General features: G+C 48.4%; 2 protein-coding genes across 4 annotated transcripts in view; one reads left to right on the plus strand and one right to left on the minus strand.

Moving 5' to 3' along the window:
- Positions 1-22374, minus strand: part of LOC139763286 (uncharacterized) — a 407190-nt gene that overhangs the window by 323201 nt on the left and 61615 nt on the right. The window lies entirely within an intron of this gene.
- LOC139763283 (phospholipid phosphatase 1-like) overlaps positions 11104-22374 on the plus strand; it is a 63455-nt gene continuing 52184 nt past the window's right edge. The window contains exon 1 of the mRNA XM_071689237.1: positions 11104-11336. The gene's annotated coding sequence lies outside the window, so the exon portion shown is untranslated. The remainder of the gene's footprint in view (positions 11337-22374) is intronic.

The raw sequence follows: 22374 nt of genomic DNA on the forward strand, positions 1-22374 counted from the left end.
GTTTCATTCGTTCCTACAACCCAGCCTAACCTCCCCACCCCACAACCCCAGCGTAAGGTGTCACAATCCCTCCATTTCTAACTCGTGTGTTTGTGCGGCAAGTGTTACTGGTAGGTATTACCCCGTCACTCCCAGGAGCAGCGTCACCAGCATGGGTCGTCACACTCACAACACTGCCATGATCCCTACAAGGCAGCAGCTCACGTTTGCCGGCCCTGTGCCTCCAGGAGAAGTGATCAAGCGGCCGGGGGGCCTCTTAGAGAAGCCTTAAGAGGAACGATCACCAGTCGAGAAGCCTCGGAGGAAGCCTTGAGAAGCTTCCCAGTGGACCCAGGAGCTGCTCCGCCGCTCAGGTCTTCCCTCTCTTATTATCTGGTCTTAAAACACTTGATAACGTCCGGACACGACGGCCGGAAGACCAAGGGATACACGCAGGGGGATCCTGTAATCTCTCTCTCTCTCTCTCTCTCTCTCTCTCTCTCTCTCTCTCTCTCTCTCTCTCTCTCTCTCTCTCGTAGCACATATATTTAAAGTAACAGTACACCGCTTCTGAACACTTGACGATCGTGTTTTCATCATCATACTTATCAGACTGTCAGCAGCCCACACAACCTAGGGATCCTCCTCCTCCTCCTCCTCACACACTCACGTATGACAACAAAGATGATAATCAAACATCATTGACGACCACCAACGCTTCACTTCTATGCCACTGTAAACACACAGGCGGTGCGTGTTTACATGCCAGACACACCCCCTTTGTTTACGTCTATCACGTTGCCAGACTGTTGACAGAGGAAGAAAGGGTCAGCGTGACGTCAGCTACCTTAGATATGTGACGTTTCCTGATTACCAGCGTGAGGAAATGGGCATGAGGGAGTGAGGAGACTAGTGAGGGAGGGAGTGGGGACATGGTGCCGTGGGGGTGAGGAATGATGTGGTGTCGTGGGCTGAGGATATGATGCTGACGGAGAGAGGAAGTTCCTGAATGAAGATGCGGTATTGAAGGAGTGGACACAGGATGACAACGGTGCACAACTTGATGGACACGACTGTAAGGAGGAGGAGGAGACGGGAGGGGGAAGTGAGGATATAATGGTGATGGTGTTAGGATAATGAGGCAAGTCAGGATACGCTGGTGGAACACTGTTGATACAGAGGTGGGGATGCAACGAGGGGTAACGGTGCACCTGACGTACTACTCCCTGGACGCCCCACAGGGATGATATCTCTCCCTTCACCTCACCTGTTTGAGCATGGTCTCCCTTATCTATGGAGAACAAACCTGGGCAGTCTAGTGTGACGTTACAGTCATTACGGCCTGTGATACTGTCAGGATATACCATGAGTACAAGCTACCCACGGCCCACATGCCCTGCCATGATGCAATTCAATTTCCCTTCATAATGAACTGGTTAGGGTGAAGTCACCAAGTGGCAACTCTTAAGACTAGGTCGACAACACTGTTGTCAGAGTACTGCGAAGAGAAAACTGTCAGTTCGTTACATAGACTTATCAGTGTCGTAGTTCCTAACATCTTCTATCATAAAACACATGCATCAAAACGCCTTCCGCACAAACACAACCAGATCATCAATCGTAGGAGTCGTACCGTCGTGGTTAAAGGTCGTTGTACCGAGTTGATGAAGGGGTCGTAACTTCGTATTCACGAGTAATACTGTTGTACCCAAGTTTCGTACCATCGTACTCATGGGTCGCACCATAGTGCTCGAGGGGTTAGGTAAAGATATTCATCTTCAAGTCTAAAAAGGAATTCAGCTATATACATCTTCATGGATATTTCAGATTATACTTTTATCAGTGAGGATAGCAGATTACACACGCTTTCTTAATAACAATATTACCTTGTTTTCATTTTTCCACAGTACTATCTCGTCTTCCGTGCGCGTGCGCGTGTTTAGTAGTAGTAGTAGCGGTAGGTGTAGTAGTAGTAGAGCGCGAATATCTGATTCAGTTTATGTCATTAATGAAATAATAAATCTTTTCTATATAAACACCAAGAATATGACAAGAGTAGAGTGAGGCGTGAAGGACGATAACCAACCAGGAGAGACACACTAAGTGGCTGGATACCTCCAGTGTACATACACTGTTGTCTACACCTGCCCATCTTCCTACCAGGAGGGACACGCCTCACCAACACTCCTCCTGCAGGACACAATACGGCGAGGGAGTAGACTCATAATTTCACTGCCTAGCACAGTTTACAGTACCCAGGCAGAGTTGTTCGCAGTGCCCGGGGCAAAGTCAGAGCTGCCTTGCAGTGCCCTGTTAAACAACTGGCGCCAATGTCAGCAGTCGCAGGAGAGACACAGAGCTGTGCAAGCCCTCCACACACGGCTGCATTATGGATGTGTCGCTAACACTCACGACGAGAGAGGGGGGGGGGGCACTGAACAAAGGCAATGGGGGGGGGGGTAGATATGTAGGCTGTGTTGCTTAACTCCCCCCCCCCCTCCCCCCATGCTGCTGAACTCATCATGAGGCGGACATCACACATGAGGACAACGCCACCAACAAACATACATACACACACACACACACACACAACACCAACCAGGAAATCGAGATCACCCCACAGACTGCCTAGCTCCCTGGCGCACGACGGCGCGGCCCTTGAACACGACGGTACCGCCCTTGAGTCTGATGGTTCAGAAGAGTCATGCGCACGGGGCCTACCGCCGTGCCCCATGCGGGTGGCGGGAAAAGTACGACTTGCGTCGTGCGACCAAGGGAGGAGTTCGAAAAGGTCCTGGTGATCGCACGACTGACGGATGGTCGTGCTACAGGTGGAGGTTACAGGAGGGGGGGGGGGGGATGGGGAAGGTTTGGTTTTCTGATTAGGTGATGAGGCTCCACCTTATGAGGTAATGAGGCTCCATCTTATGAGGTAATGAGGCTCCACCTTATGAGGTAATGAGGCTCCATCTTATGAGGTAATGAGGCTCCATCTTATGAGGTAATGAGGCTCCATCTTATGAGGTAATGAGGCTCCATCTTATGAGGTAATGAGGCTCCATCTTATGAGGTAATGAGGCTCCATCTTATGAGGTAATGAGGCTCCACCTTATGAGGTAATGAGGCAAAGTTTCAGTTACGGCAACAATTACATCCTCCTCCTGTCCGTCTTAACATTAGCCGAGAGTAATAACCAGTTAACCAAGTAACTAAATTCATAAGCAACCTAACCTAACCAACCGGATGAATAAACAATACATAAATAACAAAGAGAAAGGAGACCAGTTCCTCCTGAGGTTCAGCGACACGATCATAAACCACGGAGAAAAACTGTGAAGATTTGGTGTACATACCACGGGAAGGTCACACGGGGGAGGGGGGGGGAGAGAGAGAGAGAGAGAGAGAGAGAGAGAGAGAGAGAGAGAGAGAGAGAGAGAGAGAGAGAGAGAGAGAGAGAGAGAGGGGGGGGGGGGGCGCGTCACGATGGGCAAGGAACGAAGCAGAGAGGGTGACACAGGCCGCCTGGGAACAAGGGTTTGTGACTGGTTCTCGGGTCGTGAAGACTGGTTAACTGACTCATGAGTAAGTCAGTGAGTCCAAAGGGTAATACGACAACCAGCCGCCACCGACCGCCTGCAGCTGCCTCCGACTGGTTCCTACATGGGATGAGGTGGTGGACTGGTTAATGGATGACCATGAGCGAGTCACTGAATCCTGGATAATCCATCCGCTGGGACATCGCAGGCCAAGGAAGCTGATGACCTCACGTTAGCCCCACTATTATACCCGACGTGACGTCAAATGGGTGATCCCACACACGCAAACACACACACTGCGACGGACTTGGTCGCGGCCGAGATCGGCCAGACCTACAGCAAGAGGAGGAGAGGTGAGGCAGTCAAGTGGCAGCGCCTACAGCACCTAGGAAGCGTCCAACTCCTCTGCGGCGTCAAGTAGCAAGGACACTCTCCCAGGCTTCCTTATTGGTTCCTCGCCAGGATGTGTGGGTTGGGGAGGGTGAGGGAGAGGGGGAAGGGGAGACGAGGGGGAGGACTGCAGCGCGGTGGGTCGGGCGTAGTTGCGTTACTTCGTGCGAACTTTGACCTTAGCGTGACTGTCCCCTCCCGTGGCGTATTTGACCCGCGTTAGGGAAGCTTGGGGTGGTGGTGTTCCTGGTCGCACCCAGCGGGGGCCTGGGTGGAGCACTTGGTCTCCCGTGCGGGTGAGGGAGTCAGTCACGGACGTAACTCTAATCTTCATCCTAGACGAACCTGTAGCCAGACTGTTGTGGCTTGGCCGGTGTCTCAGGTCTGGGGTACGCTGGTTCTCGCTCTGCTGTAACGAGGAACCACAGAATGACGTTATCATGACCTATTCCGCTGACGACGCCAGGGGCCTGCACGGTCAAATAACTCCTCCCCGCCAGGCATATACAGACGTCGACGGGACGCGGTGACCCTGAAATCAATGACCACGCACCTTGTGTGACCACGTCTCCAAAGTCTGACAACAATAATTTTCAGAGTTACTCAGTCATGCTGAGGGGAGAAAAACAGACATGGAACCAGAAATATGAGAAGATCAAGAGTGTGACGCATATCAAACCCCAGCCTGCCGTTACAGGAGGCACCAGGAGCTGTATGGTCGGTCAGAACAATAATACCTCCGTCTGGCAGGGATTACTCTTAATATTGATCTAGTTCTGGTCATGGATGGCGTCTGAACGCCATAAAATATCTCGAAACTTTATCAGAATTATGAATTAACTAGCAAAGAGAAGAGTCACGGAGCCTCTGTGACGAAAGACAGTTCCCCTGTGTGGTTTCCCGTAACACTGAGGACGTAGCACTGTATGATGGTCTGTGTCAAATCAATTAAGTCGCGCGTCAAGAAGAGGAACACGTGTACCAGGCCTGTGCACAGTGGCAGGCATTTCACTAACATCACCAGAGAATGAATAACATAACATGAAGTCGTCCAGCACGATAAACCTCCAGGCGATTTACCAACTTATCCCGAGTGTCTTATTAAGCACCAGCTGGCTGGGTCAATACTGAACTACTAACACTTCACTCTCACACTTTCTCCAAGTTCTTTTCCCTTTAATATCAACTCCACCTTCAGCTGCTTCTCCACATTAAAGTTCCACACTTATGTTCACTCTACACCACTGCTCACTCTATGCGTTTGCACATTATTTTCTTTAAGTGGTTCTAGTTCATTTTCTCCTACTTCTTCTTCCTCTTCTTCTTCTTCTTCTTCTTTCTATTCGTTTTCATATTTCTCAAGACTTTCTATTCATCTCGTTTATTTTCCCCTCTTTCGTTCCCTTGGGCTCCATTTTCTCTATTACTCTTCCCTTTTCGTTATCCTCTCTCTCTCTCTCTCTCTCTCTCTCTCTCTCTCTCTCTCTCTCTCTCTCTCTCTCTCTCTCTCTCCCGGCCGCCCGTCCTTATCACTACCGTCATCGTACGGGTACACAGTAGCGGCTTAAGACGATGGGATCCAGTCGGTGGCCAGCCCAGGCTAGCCCCAGGGGGGAGTCGCCTCTCGTGTGAGACTGTCAATAGTATCAGGTGTTGCAGCCTCCACACAGCCAGGTGTGTACATACCAACAATGTCTGCCCACATCTGTTTGTGCTGCCCGCCCCCCCTCCGCCGTATACAACAGCTCGCTTGGTGTTATCAAATCATCCACTCGTCTCTCTACTGGTTTCCATGTTTTTCCTTGTGTCTTCATTGCCCTACTGACACGTACCTCTGACGTGCTCACGGTGGCTGGCGTGTCACCCCACACGATCGGGTCATTCAAGATCACCGGCTTCGATCATCGTGAGGCACACTGCAATGCGCGGCGCCGTCAGAGGAATTTCCTGCCAGCAACGTTCTGCTGGTGCCCTCCGGGAGGGAGGGACTTGCACACAAGGACACCCAGTCTTGGATGGACCTCTCTGTCACTACTTTTTCCTATATGCAAAGCTGGGGTATCTCATGCACTCCATCCTACACTCTCTCTTGGTGTGGAGTGTTGCGAGAGACCATGTTTACCTCTCTCTATATATGTATACAATGTTGGGGTGCCTTACAACAACAACAACAACTACAACAACAACAACAATAATAATAATAATAATAATAATAATAATAATAATAATAATAATAACAATGATAATAAACATGTAACTCAGAGCGTGAGTGAGTCAAATGTGACGTTGTTGTAAATATCCTAGTGTGTGTAGGGTAGCGAACAGGACCCTAATCCTCTCCTAGTGAAAGGAATGGGAGGGAGGGAGGGAGGGTGGGCAAGAACCGTTCCCCTTCCATCCATTCAGATGCGTCTCTCGCCGTCAACATGAACGAGTGGGAGTCCTGTGAACGGTACCCCTCCCCTTACCACCCTATTTCTCCCCATTCCCCATACCGCCCCCGTCACCCCTGGTACCCACAATGTGTGGGGCAGGACGTGTGGGCGAGGCTCTGGTAACCTGACACTGACTCAAGTGTAAGAATCTCTGACGAAGGAGGATTTCTTTTTTAATCTACCATTTTCTACTAATTTCACAGTTGGTCTTCTACTCTCCATGAAAACCTTTTCGTAAATGCAGTTGATTGATAAATTCATTTTATACATAAGTAACTGTATTTCTCCAGACAGTGTTAGACAAAGGAAGACAAACAAACTTGTTGGTAGGAGCACTTTATCATGATGTGGAAGAAGAAATAAAGAAGATAAGACCTTCACAGAGATGCATTCACGACAACAGCAGGATGTATGTATGATAAGGGCAGCGTGATGGAGCGGGAGGAGTTTGAAGGAATGAAGGAAACGTCAAGGAAAGAAAGGATTCCTACAGGAAGAAGTTGGGCGCAGGAAGCGCGTGGGAACACTATGACTAAAACATATTGTGACCCAACATAACTGAGGTACTGCCAAACACCAACCACGTGGGGGAGCTGAAGGTACGGGGGAACTGAAGCAGTTAACCACCTCCCACACTTAGGTTGTCAACCCACCTGAACATACGTACACATGCCCACCTCACAACCACTCCAGTCATCACACATGACCATTTCACAACCACTCCAGTCATCACACATGACCACCTCAGAACCACTCCAGTCATCACACATGACCACCTCAGAACCACTCCAGTCATCATACATGACCACCTCAGAACCACTCCAGTCATCACACATGACCATTTCAGAACCACTCCAATCACAAATAAAAATTCTTTCGTTTTAGGTATTTTGAAAAGTAATCACTCGTTTTACGACACCACTACAGACGAGGAGAGGGAGGCAGGCTGATGATTGTGGCCCTTACAGACATGGATCCACCCAACCTAACAACAATAACAACAAAAGTCTCCTGTCGTACAATATCTCAGTTTCTGACACAGTCTACGTAGGAACTACAACGCTGATACAGTCTACCTGTAAGCCTGTTTATGACCCTCTACCTGCCTACCTCCCTACATATATCTCATCATGTATCTAGATCTGTTGTGGGCAGGGAACACTAGGCCTTCATCTCCTGTCCTCCTGGCCATGGAGCACTATGCCCCGGTGTTGAACCTCATCCTCACAACACAATTCCCTGAACAGATTACATCAATCCCGAACCCACACTTGAATTCCTCGTGGGCTATAAATCTGAAGGCAGAAATCTCTTGTCTGACAATGAAGCGAGATCACCAAGATCTTTGTACGACTCAATGATGATCCAAGTCTAAACGTATTTCTATGAAACGATCGTTACGGCCGGGAGACAAGGAATATCACCAGCTAAGATGTGACTCACTGGGACGACATCATCTACTTGTGCTAACTGGCTGACGTGCGCCTCACCGCGAGTTTCTTTATAGTATTCTTTCTGGATGATCTCCTTCATCAGCAGATGTTAATATGACCATCCTATAGTGTGATGCACTCACGGTATGCCTCATGTACATATGCACTCACTGGTAGGTGTACACATGCACACAGACTAGTGTACAAGCTTTGTACTGGATATGGTCCAGTATAGTACATAAAGACATAGTACTTCACGGCGCCTGAGTACACTTTCACAGCAAATGTACATCTTGTGTGTAGTTGATGTGAATGGGTATGTATGGCAGATATATCTCACAGGTCATGAGAGTCGTTAACCCACTTCATGACGGTCATGTGTCCGACCAGCTGCAGGTTTACCCACACCTGATGAATCTCGGCTACACACCAACACAAGCAACAGCAGGGCAGCGACAACATCCAAACAGACGTGAACCATCGAAGTCCGGCGGTCATAGACGGTATCTACGGCTTAACTACTTGACCACGACGAAGCTCAAGGGTCGTCCCCACCTGTGCCGAAGGGTCGTGGCGTCGGAGGCGATGAAACTTTATGAAAAGACGAACACCGTGACGCGCCAGATGCAAGCCTAACAACAGCAGACACCCCCAGCACACACACACACACACACACACACACACACACACACACACACACACAGGAAGCTTGACGTAGCGAACAATTGGAGTAATATTACGCCAAATATGTTCTTTAAAAGTTTTTACATAAAGTTCATAGTATACGTTTTATCATTCCTACATATCATAATGTACTTATTAGCTTAAGTACAATACGCGAAGAAATCATTCTGGATATCTCTTAACAAGAAAGTGACTTACAACAATATGGAATCAGGACCTGTAGCAGCACAGGGGAATGACAGGAACACAGCAGACACACTCAAGATCTAACTACGTCTTCCCAGCAGGATGACCAACAGACACCTGTTGTCAAACACGTACCATCTCAGTTACCATTTCATCTATGATGATGTAGCAACGAGGACGTACTGCATCTGGAAGAGGAGGGCAAGGTGGAAGAGAGGAGAAGTAGATTAATGAAAAGGAAGATAACGAAACAGGAATGGAAGGGCGAGATGGAAAAGACACTAGCTGGAAGAGATAGATATAAAGGGAGGGTCAGTGCGAGGAGAGATACAAAAGAGCACAGAGGAATGAAAACAACACCAGATCGCCTTCTGGGTCCTTTCAAGGCTGATTGTGACACGAGAAGTGATCAGAATATGAGCTTTGTGAGGAGACGAGAGAAAGACAAGATAATGACTTAAGGAAGGATACTTTCTTTTCTGTCGCCCGCATAACATGGTAGACCACTGGGAGTCGCTCCGTCCGTCCGTCCGTCCGTCCGTCCGTCAGTGTGTCGTCTGTAGTCACACCATAAAACAGCAACCTGACCCCAGTCCTACCTTACAAACCGTCAACCAGATGGTAATGATACACTTGTTCCCCGGCATCTGAAGAATTGACTGGCACTGGACCCATGACTGTAAACTGGACTCTGCCTGACTTATGCCTACTATAAAAGGTTTAAGCTGTAACTTAACCTGCCTCATAACGTGAAGAAAGTTTGTACCATGAAAGTTTGTACCATAAAAGTTTGTACAGTTACATACAGGAATCAAAAGAAATAATTACTATCAAACCCACAACTCTAGCATGACTTTCGCGCCACTTTAAAAGGTTTACCGTGAAACTTGAAGAAAACTCCAGCTTTGGCTGAAGTATCTAATAGTGATGCTTTTAATATTTTCCACACAATCTTTACATCCACTTCCGATAACTATGTAACACTGCAGGCAACACTAATGTTCTATGTAACACTGCAGGCAACACAAGTGTTCCATGAAACACTTCAACAACAGAGGGACAAGTAACGTCAGTCGTGGGATTGAACGGAGGTCTTCACGCAGTCTATTTCTGGAGGTGTTTATGTTTCCAGTTCGTCTTGTTGGTAGAGCATTACACAGTGTTGTGGATCTTGCTGAGGAGGAAGTACCCAGCATCATCCCCAGTACAGCCATGACCAATGACGGTGTATCCACAACTGATCGAGTCTTAAGCAACTACTTACATAACGATTATCGAACCTTTAGCCTTTTACTAACGTAGTATACCAGGTTTACGTCATTTCATAACCTGTCTCTCTGAGTTTAATAACTTTAGGTCGTGTGTAAGGTTTTCATATGATTCGTTTCTAAGTCTGGGAATCATCTTCGTACCTCCCAGCTGTACTCCCTCTATCCTGATGGCTTGGTACCTCCCCGATGTCCTCCCTCTATCATGATTGACCTGCTGTTTTCCCCTGGCGGGGTGACTATAATGCTCAAGGTGGAGGCGCATCAGGAACCTGCACGGAATGAGGATTAGTTTCTTACATTTGCGTTCTGGTCTCGTATCTGTGGAGCCCGGGATGTTGTTTGTCTTGTTCACCGCTACTACGCAACGCTCGCTTGACTGGACGTCATTCTAGATCACACCCCAGTCTTCCTCCTTGCTTACCTCCTGTGTGATTGTTATCAAGAACGTTGTGAAGACCAATCAAATTTACGTGTCTACCATCTGGCACAGTGTTCATGACTATCACGTTGATACAGCAATGGAGAGCTGCCTCCATCAAGATCTGTCGGTCATGGCTTCTAGCATACCTCACCAGCCATGACATCCTCGAGCAGATGCTTGTGTGCAGCTGCACCTACGTAGCTTTCACGTGTTCCCGTCGCAAGAAGGTTCCTCACCGAATACCATCATTACAATATCATGCAAATGTAAGAAGGTTCCACGTCCGGGGCAACAAGAGAGGGAGTCTTCCCTCCTCTTTACTGCTTTGTTTAAATCTCCCACTGTAATCAAATTGCGTTCAATACAAATGTGTGCCACGCATTCATAAAGTCTCTCGTCTACCTCTGGCGTCTGTGCAAGGGCGGATCTTACCGTTATTGTCTTGCGAATCTTATCTTTAATTCCCACAGACATGGAGCCGATATCACCAAGAGCCACTACACGTTGCATCACCATCAGCTCAACAACACCAGCACGTAACTGCTCTCCTCGTCACCCGTAAACAGAGGCACCACAGAAGAAAGAGAAGGTACGGGACAATATCAGGACAGCCTGAGAGAGAGAGAGAGAGAGAGAGAGAGAGAGAGAGAGAGAGAGAGAGAGAGAGAGAGAGAGAGAGAGAGAGAGTGGGGGGGAAGGGTGCGTTGGGTGGGAGAGGGTGGTGGGAGGGGGTTAGCTTCCCTTATATCAGGGCGTCAGACCTCACGTCAGTGTCAGGGTGGCCGCGGCTGAGGCAGTGTTGATGCGGGCCGTGGGCGCTGTGCTGCTGCTGCTGTGAGTGTGTGTGTGCCTCGCTCTGTGACACTCACCTCCCCTCATCCCTGCCTCCCAGCCTGACACACTGCTGTGTGTGTCACTCTGTGCTGACCACAGGCTCCCAGCCACACCTGGAACAGCAACAAGTGCCTTGTACTGGCCATCAGAAGTTTGGCCATAACCAGGTAAGTCTGGACGTGTGTGCTCGTGTATGACTACCAACTACACCATGACACATCAACCCTGCTACACTACTGAAACACGTACACCATGAGAACACACTTCGGTGAAGCTTGGCCAAACAAATGAATATGTGGAAACGTTTGTACGTCTAAAGCAAAGACTGCGAACGTTCGCAAACAGACAACATTGATTTAGAAAACGTGTAAATATGTATCAATGACTGAGGAAGCTCGTAAATATACATCAGTAACTGAGACTAATTGTAAATGTAGGTCAGTGCACGAGAACGGTCGTATATATACATATACAGATCAATAGTTGACAATATTCGTAAATAAATATTAATGATGGGGAAAGTCTGTAAAACTAGAACAGTAGCAGAGAACCTCTGTAAATTGATCAATAACTGATCAGTAAGGGAGAACGTTCCTAAATATTGGTGAATATGAGAACGTCTGTGAATATCGATCAATAACTAGAAACTTTCGCAAATATAAACCAATAACAGAACCTTTGTAACTACAGACCAGTAATGGTGACCATTCTCAACCATAACTACAGTAATGTCAATCTTATCATTTAACAACAGCTTCTACACCAACACATTTAACAATACATCTTACAATACAACAGCTCTTACAACAACACAGCCAAGTAACATGTTACAACCTAACAAAAAGCAGGTAATTAATACCACAGTTTAATCTGACGCGACGACCGACCTTCAGCCAGATCAAGAGGGACTGAAATACAGGCAAAACGCGTGACAACTTTCCCTGCAAGCATTTTGCCGGGACAACTTACTGTAGGTCCCTTCCCGTCCACCAGTACTGACCAGCAGTTGGGTCAACGCGTGGATGAACACCACACTCACTTCGGACGGTCTATCCTCAAGTACTGAGCATGGGATGCGCAATACATCCCCCGGGGTTATGGCCATAAATCAAATCAAGTACTGTACCTTCCTTCGAGTGCTTATAACATACGACGGCTCGCCTCGCAACCGTCTTAATCACTCCCACTGACGTGAGCTGCTGCTGCCTTGTTTGCATTACGGCTCTGAAGATGTTTCCAGTGGATATCCCCAGTGTTGGAGTACCCAAAGTTCTGTGTCTACAGTGGTCCAGGAAGCCAGTGGGCACTCTGATCATAGTACTGAGCCTCCCAGTGGGGTTCAGTGGAGATCTAATGACATGAATCAGTGCTTTCACAGTGGAAGGAATATGAATCACCCGTGGCAGTACAGCCACAGTGGGGGTGGGTGGTGACTTACGCGATTTCATTAGCACTACGACAGTGGGAATTACGTCCATAAATATAAGTGGAGGATAATACCATACACACTGACCATTCTCCCAGTTGGACCAGTAACCACACATAAATGCAGGGTAATACCACACACACTGACCATTCTCCCAGTTGGACCAGTAACCACACATAAATGCAGGCTAATACCACACACACTGACCATTCTCCCAGTTGGACCAGTAACCACACATAAATGCAGGATAATACCACACACACTGACCATTCTCCCAGTTGGACCAGTAACCACACATAAATGCAGGATAATACCACACACACTGACCATTCTCCCAGTTGGACCAGTAACCACACATAAATGCAGGCTAATACCACACACACTGACCATTCTCCCAGTTGGACCAGTAACCACACATAAATGCAGGCTAATACCACACACACTGACCATTCTCCCAGTTGGACCAGTAACCACACATAAATGCAGGATAATACCACACACACTGACCATTCTCCCAGTTGGACCAGTAACCACACATAAATGCAGGATAATACCACACACACTGACCATTCTCCCAGTTGGACCAGTAACCACACATAAATGCAGGATAATACCACACACACTGACCATTCTCCCAGTAACCACACACCTACCACTGAGGCTGGAAGATTGAGCTCAAGCCCCCGGTGCCCGTGGTGCTGGGCGGGCGGGTGGCACAGGCCGACCACTCTGCTGCGGTGAAGTGGGACGCACGCTGGGCCGACCGACCACTGTCATGCTTTAGGGAATTAAAGTGGCTCAGGGGGGAGGTGTGTGAGAGAGAGAGAGAGAGAGAGAGAGAGAGAGAGAGAGAGAGAGAGAGAGAGAGAGAGAGAGAGAGAGAGAGAGAGAGAAGTCACTCACGGTTACCAGGAAAGTTATCTGATCGTGGAGGTGTCTGCCACAGTGGACGACCCGCCCACTGTGGGGTGGTGAGGGAGGCGCTACTTGGGTCGCCTCCTGAGGAAGCAGCAGGGGAAGATGGTCGACCTCCTGCAGGTGCTTCCGACCACCTTCATTCCTGTTTCAACTGATGGCACATATTGGCTCATCTCTCTCTATAATCACCCCAGCACCAGTTTCTCTGAGCGAGTCCAGTCCTGTTGTTACCCAGGACCTTCTTTCTAAAGGCTCCTACAGCCCAAGGCTGTTCTCCTTCCAGTAGCAGGGATATGTAAACTCCTTTAGAAGTCAGAAGTTGTTTAACGAGACTGTGCTTCCAGTGATACAGCCTCCCCCAAGGTGACATTTACCCCCGTGTCTTACCCTTGTATATATATGTATCATGGCTTTACTCCAACACACACACACACACACACACACACACACACACACACACACACTCTCATAGACACCAGCCTAAGACAGGCACCCATTTATCGACCAGCCCCGAGGAAAGGATGAACAGTTGGGATTTGCTGTGGGCCGAATACCTCTCTCAGGATTCGAACCCACGCGAGCTCGACCCACGGTGGGCCCCAATATGACACAGTCAGTAACGGTGACCATAACGCGGGCGTCTTGACCAGACACGGCTCTCATAATTCTTTTGAAAATAAATCCCATACCAAAGGCTGATGCTTAAACACTGCAACCAGGATAGGTAAGGAAAAAGATCATATGACAGAGGAACAAGTTAAGACTATTTAGGACGTAAAAACAATAATATAAAAAGTGATATGACTTGAAAAGCAGATGAACGAGTATGCTACAGGAAACGAGAATTGCGCATCAACATATTCTCACACTCACGATTATATCTCGACTTACAAAGAAAAGGAAAAAAAAACTATTATATCAAACGAGTTCAACGTGATCGCTGCATAACGAAACTAGTGGAACAAACTCTTCAGAATTTCAAGAAGGACCAGCCAGTAAAGTTCATGTTGTGAGAAATGTTGTGAAATGTGTGGCTCTGGTTCGTGTGTCTATGATCATCCACCCCACACTTGTAAACATGGACATAAGTGTCTATAATTGAACCCTAGCCAGCATGTGGGCATCTCTACCATCATCTGATAACCGATCAAATGATTATCTCTACAGGGTGAAATGCGGCCATGCCACAGTCCGAGTGTAGACTAACTACGTAGTTAAGAAGTACATAACGAGATGCCACTGTAATGTATTCGCTGATCTCATCTCCTTCCTAGCAGTCTCCTCTTCGTAAAAACCTTACTAGTTACACAAGAGAGCCATGGGTTGTTTTATACACACGGCAGACGGACCACAAGGTTTTTATGTACACCAGACCATATCTATATCATTTTTTTGTAAGAAAACAACGGGTTCCTCCCACACTGTGTATTAGCATGATCTTAACACGTCATAGCCGTAACTTGAGCCCGGAATAAAAAATTATCAAGAGAACCACGGTGGCAGATCTTGATGGCCAAGAAACTTATATAAATTAAACAAGTCCACACAACGTGTCCCAGGATTTATGCTAATTGGTTTATTAACCTTCAACTTTTAACTAAAAGTTCGTACAGTTTTGAAGAACCACACAGCTGTGTTAGCCCCACAGAACAGGGTGCAAAATTATTTCTTAGTATTAATCAATCACCTAAAAGGAATACATAATGATAAATGAATGACAATGTATACTTATTTATATATTTACCTATCTATTCATGTACGGTTGAACATAAGACAGAGTACATCCTACCCAATACCAACCATCATGTGGTCTACGAATCATCATCCACGCCAAAAAACCTCAGGACAGCTTACAAGCCTGACCCGCACACTGGGCCAGCAAAGTGAACCGGTCTGTCACCAGGGGACTTAGTAAGGCGAAGACCATCATCAAGTGAACGTTCAACCACTTGATACAGCAGACTGCGAGGGGCAGCAGGAGGAGGAACCAGCACACACACACACACACACACACACACACATACACACACACACACACCTGTACATCTACTGCTAACACTGTTGCTGTTGCTCTAACCTTGCACATCACCCGTCCTCATGACCGTCTATTCGTCTACATCATCAATCATGAGGGATGGCAACACGACGAACCAACACAACACACGACCTCATGACCGTACACACGTCACATTACGTGCGGGAAGCGGAGCAACACGTGCGGGTCATGCAATAAGCTAGTCACCTGTGGCAGCACGAGGCAGGCCAGACGTCCTCCTCAAGTCACCTGTGGCAGCACGAGGCAGGCCAGACGTCCTCCTCAAGTCACCTGTGGCAGCACGAGGCGCGCCAGACGTCCTCCTCAAGTCACCTGTGGCAGCACGAGGCGGGCCAGACGTCCTCCTCAAGTCACCTGTGGCAGCACGAGGCGGGCCAGACGTCCTCCTCAAGTCACCTGTGGCAGCACGAGGCGGGCCAGACGTCCTCCTCAAGTCACCTGTGGCAGCACGAGGCGGGCCAGACGTCCTCCTCAAGTCACCTGTGGCAGCACGAGGCGCGCCAGACGTCCTCCTCAAGTCACCTGTGGCAGCACGAGGCGGGCCAGACGTCCTCCTCAAGTCACCTGTGGCAGCACGAGGCGGGCCAGACGTCCTCCTCAAGACGCAACAAATCTGTCCAGGAGGCGGGGCGCTGGTGGGTGAGGGGGGTAGGCAAGCAGCCCAGCAAGTGACGGGGGGTGCCTGAAGCCCGCGGCACTCAAACACCGCCATATTGGTCCTCCAGACGCCACGCCCCGCCCCGCGCCATCCTCGTAACGCAAGAAAAAAAACATGTCTGCGATGACAGTGGTATCTCGTGGTGTGTCATGTGGTCACCTACATGGTATGTTCCTCCTGGATGATGCGTCACACCACCTGCCCATCGGCAACGTGCCACCTACGCCCGTCCTGGAAATGACAGACGGACAGACAGTAAACAGACGAATGCGGAGTACAGTACAAGACACACACACACACACACACACACACACACACACATGGAAGCTGAAGTATTCGTCATGTCGAATATCCGAGTATCTAGGAGGTAGACACATTACAAACCACTCATTCACAACTCAAGACGCGAATGAAAAGCTTAGTAGTGTGAAGACGGAGACTGAGGCATTCAGCACAGTAGGGTGGTGGCACTCACGTAGCGCCAGGATCACGGTAATCCTGCAGGATCAACCCCGGGTAATCTGACACACCAAAACATATCTAATTTGCTGGTGTAGTGTAGGTCGGCACGGAACGGCCTCCACACTCCTCTAACGTGTCTGTTGTTAAATGAATTTCTTGTGTCATAATAACAACATCCAACATCCTTAACAATAATAACATCATCAACAATAACAAAAATATAACAATAATAATAATAATCACAATAACAATAAGGATTGATAATAACAAACACTGGTTTATTGAAACACAGCTAAAACCGGAAAACACACAACACGAACCCCAGGACTGCAAAAATGTAGAGTGGGGAGGAGGCGGTTCCTCAGTTTTTACCCAGGCTAGTTAGGGTGGAGGTCGGCATACAACCTAGTGATTACTAATGACGTTTACAATGGTGAGGATGGGCTGTTCCTGTTTCGTTCTGCACGAGTTGGGATGGGCTCGATGCGACGGTGTTGCCCAACTGCAGTTTAGGGACTTGGGATCCCTGATGACAAGAGGAGACGGTGGCGAGAGTGAGGCAGTAGCTTTTTCCCGAGCAGTGTGGCGAGGTCACGGTAATGCCTGGTGGGAGTTAGAAGGAACAGTGGGTTGCACTTTTCTTACAGTTTCCCGTCGCGCCCTACGATGAAGACTAGGCGGGAGAGGCATGGGAGAGGTTAGGAAGACTGTAAGTTGTGTACAAGTCGTTGAGTTCAGGCGCAGAGCGTCTGAGAGTGTCAAATCCGCATAGAACGTGGACACGAGACCAAGAGCACCTGAGGTAAACTTGCCGGGGACACGGGCACTGGTGACACACCTTCCTCCCACGTTTGTCTGCCGTCAAGACTGACACCAACAAGCTCGCTGGACAGATCTACCTGCAGGAGGCCGGGGACTGGCGAGGCAGCAGGGGCACACACAAGGATGGCTTGCGAGGCTGACGTGTACGACTCGGTTTGGTTGACGGGGGACGTGGCTGGCGGTGATCCGCTTTAAGGATCCAGTTAAGGATCTCCTATCATGTTAACAAGACATTGTCACCGTAAGTGTACATGACCTCTCATGTGCGCAGCTTCTCCATGAAAGATCTTACTACCACCGCCACCAGTGGCGCCTCACGTACAGCAACACAGGCAAGAATATATGGTCGACCAGGGCACCTACTGACGTGACGATACATAGGTTACACATACAACTTATGCCGCACGTTAAGGTCGCACAACCACAACTTTATCATCTCATACGAACTGTAACAACCACTCCAACTTTTGAAAACGTACAGTCCGTCTTGTATATATATATATATATATATATATATATATATATATATATATATATATATATATATATATATATATATATATATATTTTTATATTTATTATACTTTGTCGCTGTCTCCCGCGTTTGCGAGGTAGCGCAAGGAAACAGACGAAAGAAATGGCCCAACCCCCCCCCCCCATACACATGTATATACATACGTCCACACACGCAAATATACATACCTACACAGCTTTCCATGGTTTACCCCAGACGCTTCACATGCCTTGATTCAATCCACTGACAGCACGTCAACCCCGGTATACCACATCGATCCAATTCACTCTATTCCTTGCCCTCCTTTCACCCTCCTGCATGCTCAGGCCCCGATCACACAAAATCTTTTTCACTCCATCTTTCCACCTCCAATTTGGTCTCCCTCTTCTCCTTGTTCCCTCCACCTCCGACACATATATCCTCTTGGTCAATCTTTCCTCACTCATCCTCTCCATGTGCCCAAACCACTTCAAAACACCCTCTTCTGCTCTCTCAACCACGCTCTTTTTATTTCCACACATCTCTCTTACCCTTACGTTACTCACTCGATCAAACCACCTCACACCACACATTGTCCTCAAACATCTCTTTTCCAGCACATCCATCCTCCTGCGCACAACTCTATCCACAGCCCACGCCTCGCAACCATACAACATTGTTGGAACCACTATTCCTTCAAACATACCCATTTTTGCTTTCCGAGATAATGTTCTCGACTTCCACACATTCTTCAAGGCCCCCAGGATTTTCGCCCCCTCCCCCACCCTATGATCCACTTCCGCTTCCATGGTTCCATCCGCTGCCAGATCCACTCCCAGATATCTAAAACACTTCACTTCCTCCAGTTTTTCTCCATATATATATATATATATATTTTTTTTTTTTTTTTTTTTTTTGTACTTTGTCGCTGTCTCCCGCGTTTGCGAGGTAGCGCAAGGAAACAGACGAAAGAAATGGCCCAACCCCCCCCCATACACATGTACATACACAGTGGACTGAGTCGGGGCATGTGAAGCGTCCGGGGTAAACCAAGGAAAGCTGTGTAGATATGTATATTTGCGTGTGTGGACGTGTGTATGTACATGTGTATGGGGGGGGGTTGGGCCATTTCTTTCGTCTGTTTCCTTGCGCTACCTCGCAAACGCGGGAGACAGCGACAAAGTACAAAAAAAAAAAAAAAAAAAAATATATATATATATATATATATATATATATATACCTTCCGATGGTTTCCGAGGTCTATCTCGACACGGCCGTGCCGGACTGAGCTGTCATGTTGACCCGCTGCTCTGTTAGGCTTTGGGAGGCTGCCACCCGTGGGCCATGGTAACCATCACATCCTGGCCGCTCTGGTCTGCTCCTTCTCACGGCACTTTTCACAACCCTCCGCTGAGCAGCCCAGGGGCGTTTCTTGTGCCGGCAGACGATATATTAAACACTTCTGGGTTTCTGATGTTGACCCTGTTATCCCTGACTGAACGTGTCGCATCTCTCGACTCCACGAATAATATTTAGCGGTGTTCCACGGCGGACGTAAGGATAGAGAACTATGAAGGAAAACTGGGGCTCAGGCCTCCCAGGGTCGCCAAGTATAAATTATGACATACCTCCTCTGGGCTGAGTGATGTTCACCCCACCATATGTGTACATGTGGTATAATATTCACCACACCATATGTGTACATGTGGTATAATATTCACCACACCATATGTGTACATGTGGTATAATATTCACCACACCATATGTGTACATGTGGTATAATATTCACCACACCATATGTGTACATGTGGTATAATGTTCACCACACCATATGTGTACATGTGGTATAATGTTCACCACACCATATGTGTATAAGTGGTATAATGTTCACCGCACCATATGTGGATTTGTATGATAACGTTGTATGTCTGGGTGAAGAATGGTGCATGGCGGCGTCTATACTCACTTGGTCAAGACCTTGATTGCACCTTACCCTGATCGGTGTCCAGGTCTGGCTCGACCATCACCGCCACCAGACGACGTTGCTGCTCCATATCAGTTACACACGCCAGCCGGGAATACGTGTAATCTCAAACCGTGAGAAGGTAGATAAGATCAAGATCTTGTAATGTTAACCTGCTATTATTTCCTCCAGTCAAAAGAGAACAGAGAAAGGAAGACCTTGCAGTGCTTGCCACCCATCATCGCCTTGTGTGGAGAGTGTGTGCTACCGTGTGAGTACAGTGGTACGTAATGCACATAGCAAGAATTACCACACTTTCCACTGGAGTGGCTATCGTAATTCCCTTGCGTGAAGCGTCCACGGGGAGGGGAAGGAGGCCAAGGCAGAACATTGCTTGCCAAATACCTTTCGTGTATTACGTCAATACCAGGCAAGTCTTCGCTGGAAGCCACACATGTGGTGGCTACTTACGTGCCTTATTCTGCCAAGTGTTTCTTCTTAACGCCGGGTGGCAGGGCTGATTATGTCCTACGCTTCACACCTTCTCCAACACGGGAGAAGCTCCTTGCCTTACTCGACGAGAGAGAGAGAGAGAGAGAGAGAGAGAGAGAGAGAGAGAGAGAGAGAGAGAGAGAGAGAGAGAGAGAGAGAGAGATTCAGAAATGAGCCTTCACTGCAAGGACTCTGTGGACAAATAAATACACAAGCACACAGCAACGAACGCATGCCAGCCTGAAGCGCGACGCGACGCTGGGACACTTGAACACGACGGTACGATCCTGACGCATGATGGCTCGACTTACGACCCGATTCTCGTCATAAGGTTCACGTAGATGATAACACTACCAAATGTTGGGATCGTACGGCCGTGCTTCCGTCGTGTACATGGGACAGAGAGTATTTACTCTCCCCGCCTAGACTAGATCGCTGGGTTTATCATCGCTGGGTTTATCAGAATGTGATCAAAATAAGCAAGAACAAACTCGAATCCCAACCTCCTGTTTACTGTCAGGTGTTTACTTCAGACCACGTCTGAAGCTCCGTATACACACTCACACACACGAACAGCCAGCTTGCGCAATTCCCTCGTTCGTTTCGTCCTTCCCTCTACCAATCATCTTTCTACCTTAAAGAATCAAGTCTAAAAACACCTGCAGAACCCTGATTAATTTCTACGTTCCTTTTTTCCTTTCACCCGAGATGACGAACAGCCAGCTTGCGCAATTCCCTCGTTCGTTTCGTCCTTCCCTCTACCAATCATCTTTCTACCTTAAAGAATCAAGTCTAAAAACACCTGCAGAACCCTGATTAATTTCTACGTCCCTTTTTTCCTTTCACCCGAGATGACCTTTGACCGGGGCAGGTTTTACCTGTGCCATGTTGGTTAATAAACACGTCCAGGTCGAGCAGAAGGCTGGAGTGAGGCTGCCCTCATGTTATCGCCAGACAGGTCCAGCAGGCGAGGCGTCTGTCATCCCTGATGAGGCCCGAGCGCTCTTCACAGTGGTCCCAATCTACGCGTTCCTCTGTACGCTGCTTCCTCTGCCGTCCATGAAATTCATCCACGGCATCGAGGGGTGTGACCGAGTGCGTGTGACCACATTGGTGTGAGTGAGAGAGGGAGTGATAATGAGAAACTGTCCTACTCTAGTAAAGCAGTGAAAGTACGTGAGTTTACGTCAGTATTTGCGAAATGGTAAATGAGTGACACTGAACAAGTTCCTTGATGACGCTGACTGAGTGGCTGAACGAGTGAGTGTTTGAGTAAGAATAAGAAACTAAGCGAGAGTGAGTAATAGTGAATGACTGACACCGAGGGTTAGGGTGAATTCAGGCGCGGTGGACGTGTGGCTGGGAGGTTCCTGCCTGACTCTCTCTCTCTCTCTCTCTCTCTCTCTCTCTCTCTCTCTCTCTCTCTCTCTCTCTCTCTCTTCATTCTCCCTCCACCCGCTCCACATCTCACCCCACTCTCTATACCTCTCCCTCCCTCTGCCCAGTGCCAGTAGGAGTTCCATCGACAGAACCAGCAGGGCAGCAGAACCCAGCAGCGAACCACAGCAGCAGCAGGGAGTGGAAGTAAGGGGTCAGTGTGACCGGCGCGGCGTGGCAAGAGGTGAGGGATGTGGCCGGGCAACAGAGAGTAGCATCGCAACGTACGTAGCTATAGCAGGAGTGGAGTGGGGTAGCAGGGAGCAGTACGGCCCGCCGGGAGTGTGTTAGTGAGGTGAAGAAAGTCGGAGTATACCCTAGGTAGGAGGAGGAGGAGGAGGAGAGTGGGAAGGTAGGTAGGGAGCGGGGCAGGGGCTGTAGGGAGGAAGGATGTCCACAATGAGTCCCTCCAACTCTCCGCTCCACCAAGAAGGTACTGCTGCCCAACACACCCTTGCATGACACTCAACCACTGTAG

Source organism: Panulirus ornatus, chromosome 46 (genome assembly GCF_036320965.1).
Source record: "Panulirus ornatus isolate Po-2019 chromosome 46, ASM3632096v1, whole genome shotgun sequence".
Lineage (NCBI taxonomy): Eukaryota > Metazoa > Arthropoda > Malacostraca > Decapoda > Palinuridae > Panulirus > Panulirus ornatus.